We start from the raw sequence: 7196 nt of genomic DNA, 5'->3' as shown, positions 1-7196 counted from the left end.
CTTGATAACGTACTTGGTGGGGCAGATATGGCCATTACTCATTTTTTTTTTCTTATCTTTCTTTTTTCTTTTCTTTTTTTTACTGTTTAAGCTTTTCCTGGTGGCAATAAATTAATGGTAGACGAAACTGGACTCTGTCATATCAGATGCTACCATGCATTCTCACATTTAATTAATGCCGTCATGCACACAGATTTAATTAATTTAATTTCCTCATCAAATATTAATTTAAGATAATAATAACAAGTCAATTATTGTTATTTTCAAACCAAAAGTGTTCTAAACCTACATAATTTATGAAAGGGTTGAAGACGAGTTTCATTTTTAAATTTTGGTCAATTTTTCTTACACTCCTCTGAAAATAAAATAATGTTGTTTTAGTTTTTAAAATCTAAAAGATAACTAAACTAATGATGTTGATTTTAATTTTTACTTATTTTTGTTATTTTTTAATTCCATAAATTAAAGTAAAATTTTATTTTAGTTTCTCAATTTTTTCTAATTTATTAAAATTAATTATTTTAACCTTCCGAATATAAAATTATTTTTTTAGTCTCACAAATAAATTGAATGTAAACGATGATAAATGACTCAAAATTATGATTATTCTTATATATAATATAACACCCTTTCAGGCAAGTATAAAGCCTTCTTATTTTACGAAAAACTTAACATTATACTTTTTAAAAAAATCGGATTTATTAAAACTTAATTTTTTATTTACCTTGTAACTTGAGAAAAAAAAATACACACAAATAATCAATGTCTTCACATAATAGTTTTCATTACAATTATTCAAAATTGTATAAAATTAAGTATCGCAAAATTTTCGTAATTCTTTCACGTTTCTTGTTGTTCTGGTCATCAATAGGTATATTTGTAGGAATATGTGTTCCTATATAATAATAAGAGTTATACGATCATCATACAACATACAAAAATAAAGGTGAGCTAACCGAATCATCATTGAATACGAGAGCACAACTTTAACTCAAATGCTATATATTATCAGTCACACCAAACCAAATAATCTCTTAGAACTAAAAAAAATAAGAAACTAGATGTTAATACAATTGTATAATTTGATTTAGTTAAAAAAAATCCTTAATGATTAAGTTAGAGTGAAACTAATATGTTAATTTATTATTAGGAATAAAATAGTCATGTTAAAAGAAAGCTCATGAGTTAGCTCTAGCCCATAGGACTTTATGGATATTTGGCATTGTAGGCTTTTTCATAAAGGATTTTTTTAACTATGTGAGTTTTTTTGGCTCCAACCCATGTAAGTTATGGCCAAATCCTATAAGATGGGCTAATTTGACAAATCTACTTTTAGTAGGCCACATATCAAAATACATTTGATTACATGTTATTGAATTTACCATGAAAAAACATTATCTATAGTACAAACCATTCGAGCAAAAATTATATCATCTTCAACATTCCCTTCCAGCATGTAAACACTCTCAGAAAAAGTTTGAATAGTAGATGACCATCGATATTTTGAAAAATACTCCTTTACCTAAGGATCTATCCACATACTCAAAGACATCTCGGTCTCAGTCCACTATATGACTGAAGTGTTTTGACCCTCTATATTGTTATTATTGCTAGGAGATGACACACTTTTTGAAGACTTCATCCTATCCTTAAATCTATCAACCCCCTTGGATTTACTTGAAGACATATCAAGATTAGTACACAAAACGATACTTGAAAAAGTAAGTTATATAACACACCATTTCAGAATAGAGATCTCGTCTTTTAGAGAAACACAAGTTGTCACCAATCACAAAATGAACCTCTATTTATAGCCATAAAGGAAGATATCTCATATGCTCCACACAATCATGAACCGTTGGATCCTTTCCGATGGTTACAACACATGACCCTTGTCTTTCTCATGTATCGGTCACTTTTGACAACCATTAATGTCATTTATCAAGTCTTTTTCGTTAACAAGTTCATCGAGATCAAGGGACTATTTATTCTTATAACAGTTAGATAACCAAAGAAATGAATTTTTCTTTGCAAAATAACAGACTCTCGAATATAAGATATCTCCAACCTAGAAGGTTCGTGCATTGTATGAAATCAAAATGTGTCATCAGCCGAAGATGACATCACCTTAGTATGAATATCTTGGTCATACCTAGATCTTGTTGGCTTCCCAAAACAAGTCTAGTTAGCAAAGGTACTAAAATAACATTGTTTACTAGGTGTTTCGGTTGATTTGGTCCGAGGGTCGGTCGTCCTTCCTTGTTATGCTCTCTTTTGATCTTCAATCCTCTCTGAAAACGCGATCCACTCCAATGGGTTGTTAATCTACAGAAGACACTCCGACGCTCAAGTCAGATATGTTTCATAAAGAGGTCTATATTTTATTAGGATAGATCAAAATCATTTTACCTGGACATCAGTTGTCTACTTATAAGGCTTGTGATAGCAACGTCCATTGATTAACCATTAGTGCAATATATTTTAGGTAATCAAACCCAATAATTAATCATTAATGCCGTATATTTGTAGAGTAGAAGACAATCTGACCTATTAGTACCTGCTTAATGACAATCAATTTCGATCGGTATACTTCATATAGTACATAAGCCCCTCAAGCCCAAGCAAGCTCTTTTATTCGAAAGAGGTGCATAGGGATTATTATGAACTTTAAAAGAGGTTACTCACGTTGTATTTAGGCAGTCTATCTTCGATGCTTTAAGTTTTCATTGCTCTATGTACCAAGCGGCGAACTCTAGGAGTTCTCTTTGGATTTTTTCCTTAGAATGAACAAAAAATGGTAAGAGTTCTCTTTGACACTTTTTCCTGTGCAAGAGATTTTCACTCCAAAAAATATGCTTTTAAATAAAGTAAACGCTTCAATATTTATTTTTATAATGAAAAAGCATTGGAACTTGACAAAGTTGAACCTGTTGAGTAGTTGACCGATAAGAGTTCTTTTTTGAACTTCCTGCGTTGAGCGAGGATTTCTGAAGCCATTTTTCTGACTTCCCCTCGCGCGGCTTGAGGCAGGAGTCATTTTTCTGACTTCCTGCGTTGAGCGGAGATTTCTGAAGCCATTTTTTTTACTTCCCCCGAGCGGCTTGAGGCAGGAGTCATTTTTCTGACTTCCTGCGTTGAGCGGGGATTTCTGAAGCTATTTTTCTGACTTCCCCCTGATCGGCTTGAGGCAGAAGTCATTTTTCTGACTTCCTGCGTTGAGCGGGGATTTCTGAAGCCATTTTTCTGACTTTCCCCCAAGCGGCTTGAGGCATAAGTCATTTTTCTGACTTCCTACGCTGAGCGGGGATTTCTGAAGCCATTTTTTTTACTTCCCCCCGAGCGGCTTGAGGTAGGAGTCATTTTTCTGACTTCCTGCGTTGAGCGGGGATTTTTGAAGCAATTTTTCTGACTTTCCCCCGAGCAGCTTGAGGCATAAGTCATTTTTCTGACTTCCTGCGTTGAGCGGGGATTTCTGAAGCCATTTTTCTGACTTCCCCCGACCAGCTTGAGACAGGAGTCATTTTTCTGACTTCCTACATTGAGTGGGGATTAAAGTCATTTTTCTGACTTCCCCCCGAGCGGCTTGAGGCAGGAGTCATTTTTCTGACTTCCTACGTTAAGCAGGGATTTCTGAAGCCATTTTCCTAACTTCCCCCGAGCAGCTTGAAGCATGAGTCATTTTTCTGACTTCCTGCGTTGAGCGGGGATTTCTGAAGCCATTTTTCTGACTTCTCCCGAGCGGTCATGAGGCAGGAGTCATTTTTCTGACTTCCTGCGTTGAGCGGGGATTTTTGAAGTCATTTTTCTGACTTCCTCCCAAGCGGCCATTATAACCTGACCAAGTTGAGGTCTGAACCTCCTGCACATAATATTTTATAATTTAAAATTAAGAGTGGTTAGAACCTGACAACGTTGAATGCAACTCTGAACCATCCTGTGCATAATATTTTATAATTTAAAATTAAGAGTCGGTAGAACCTAACAAGGTTGAACGCAACTCTGAACACTTCTGTGCATAATATTTTATAATTTAAAATTAAGAGTCGCCTGACAAGGTTGAACGCAACTCTGAACCATCCTGTACATAATATTTTATAATTTAAAATTAAGAGTTGGCAGAACCTGATAAGGTTGAACACAGCTTTGAACCATCCTGTGCATAATATTTTATAATTTAAAATTAAGAGTCGTTAGAACGTGACAAGGTTGAACGCAGTTCTAAACCATCTTGTACATAATATTTAATAATTTAAAATTAAGAGTCGTTAGAACCTGACAAAGTTGAACGCAACTCTAAACCATCCAGTGCATAATATTTTATAATTTAAAATTAAGAGTCGTTAGAACCTGACAAAGTTGAACGCAACTCTAAACCATCCAGTGCATAATATTTTATAATTTAAAATTAGGAGTCGGTAGAACCTGATAAGGTTGAACGCAGTTTTGAACCTTTCTGTGCAAGATATTTTTACTCACAAAAATATGAGTTAAACAACTATATTATAATTTGTAATCTGTAATGAAAACTGGAACCTGTCAAAGTTGGATGTAGGGCTGAAAGTTCTTAAAACAAAAGACATGCCTTTAGGAATTATTACGAAATTTTTTACTCTTGTTGCAAAACCTGGTGTTGATCCGAAGTAGCGATGTCGAGACCGAGCGCGCGTCTGGTTCTTCGTAGCTTCATGGGGATGCCGCTCGGCCCCACGGTGGGCGCCAAAATGTTTCGGTTGATTTGGTCCGAGGGTCGGTCGTCCTTCCTTGCTATGCTCTCTTTTGATCTTTAATCCTCTCCGAGAACGCGATCCACCCCAATGGGTTGTTAACCTGCAGAAGACACTCCGACGCTCAAGTCAGATATATTTCATAAAGAGGTCTATAGTTTATTAGGATAGATCAGGATCATTCTACCTGGACATCAATTGTCTACTTATAAGGCTTGTGACAGCCACGTCCATTGATTAACCATTAGTGCAATATATTTTAGGTAATCAAACCCAATATTTAATCATTAATCCGTATATTTGTAGAGCAGAAGACAATTTGACCTATTAGTACCTACTTAATGACAATCAATTTCGATCGGTATACTTCATATAATACACTAGGTAAGTATGATATATTCAATCTAGCATGTATTGCTTTCATACATGCATACTTGATACGCATACTTGATTTGATGATTGAAGTGTCTTTGTAAACATTCCATTTGTTCAAATATAAAGAAACAAGAAGAGAGGACTTTCAATGGGAAGTTAATTGGATATATCTAGGGTTGGGCAAATGAAACTGAACTGCACTACACTACTAAAAACTGTACTGAACTAAAAACTACTTTGTCTAAACTGAACTGAACTGTAAAATAGTTCAAACAAACTGAACTGAACTCTTTTTTGTTTTATCAAACTGTACTGTACTAAATTGTACTAAACTACAATATAAACTGAACTGAACTACTAACTATACTAATTTTAAACTGAACTGAACTACTAACTATACTAATTTTAAACTGAACTGAACTACTAACTATATATGGACCTTTCAATTGGGAAGTGGACAACAGATTCAATTGCTCAAGTCCAATAAACAGGAAGTTAGAGCAAAATTTACTGCTGCAATAAGTAGGGCCTTGGCTAATTTTCTAATCTGCTTCAAAAACAAGAAACCTACACACCAGTATCAATCAATACTAAGATCAATGTATGTTCTTGTTCATTCTACTCCATAATTGATAGACGTAAACTCAATTACGAACTTTTCTCAGAACTCAAACTCTATGAAGTAATTTTTTCGTCAGATATCCTAGTCACATAACATTAAATCCCTGCACAAATAAATAGTAAGTTTGATATGTGATTACTAACATCAATCTATATATGCATTCACTGTAAACTAGTATTCTAGTAAGCTATGCCAATTCCTAGCCTTTAGAAAACTAGAGACGTTAAAAATGTTTGGAAAGATAACGTGTCAAAACAAGAAAGATATATCTGTAATAGGCAATCAGTTTCAAAACTAGTATTCAGAAGATATGGTATGATGATGATGGCATAAGAGACATTCTTTTGATCGACCTTATTCTTCTCAGAATAAGGTTCTTGTTTAGTAAAATGTCCCCACACATCTGATCGACCTTTACTATTCTCAGTTGACGATGAATCGATACAAGGAGGTAAATGATCCATTCTAGAAGTATTTGGTGTGAGGGTTTCTACCGTTTCTGACATTCACTTCACTACATTAATTAAGAGTTCAAATTACTATCTATGATTTAATGGTCTAATCTTTTAAAACTAAAAATATATGAAGAAGTGCAGGTTATCAACTATCAAAATCATCTAAGAAATTCAAGCATAAAATCTAAAAGCACTCGTAGTGGATGGTCTGAAATGAATATTTTGCTTATGGTGGGATGATGAGGACAGAGAGAGAGAGAGAGAGAGAGAGAGAGAGAGAGAGAGAGAGAGAGAGAGAGAGAGGGAAAACAAATCAGGATTTGGATACCTATGTTGCTCCTAGGTGTTGCTAACATGATAATACTATGAAAATAGTCATCAAGTTTTTCTGCTATGGAATTCATAAAAAACTGGGAAGCGGATGGGTGTGAGCTTGAATTGACCATTGCAGATCAAAACAGAGAATACAAGCCTAGTACATATAGGCACTAAACTGTACAAGATACAAAAGACAGAAAACTAACATCCAGTTGAATAATGGTTTTGCATCAATATCTCAAATAGACAACAATGAAGCATAACAGGCAAAAGAAAACAAACCATTTAGTACATATGCTTATAACCGATCAACTGAAGAAAAAGTCAGATTTCATTGCACCTGTATGTCACGAAATGTGGCTTCCTCAGTATTCACTGCTTTGAAACTTCTGTCTTCGACCAGATGAAAGAAAAGATTAGTATCTAGAACTTAAGGAGTAAACAAAGGGCACGAATAATAAGAATACTTTAAAGTTAAACTGATAATAGTATTTAGAATGCAAGATTCAGTACTGGATGTAATGAAATGCTTAATTTTGTTGTAAAACACGTGAAAGTTAAACAACCTGCAGCAAAATCCCGCTCTTCACTGCATCAAGATTGTCTCCATGTCATATGGAAGCTTTTTGCTGAATTCCAAAGGCATTTTCCTTTCTGTAAATAGTGCTCTAAGTTAATATTCATCCATGCATCACACCACTG

This window comes from Vigna angularis, chromosome 1 (genome assembly GCF_016808095.1).
Source record: "Vigna angularis cultivar LongXiaoDou No.4 chromosome 1, ASM1680809v1, whole genome shotgun sequence".
NCBI classification, from domain to species: domain Eukaryota; kingdom Viridiplantae; phylum Streptophyta; class Magnoliopsida; order Fabales; family Fabaceae; genus Vigna; species Vigna angularis.
This window is presented reverse-complemented; position numbering follows the sequence as displayed.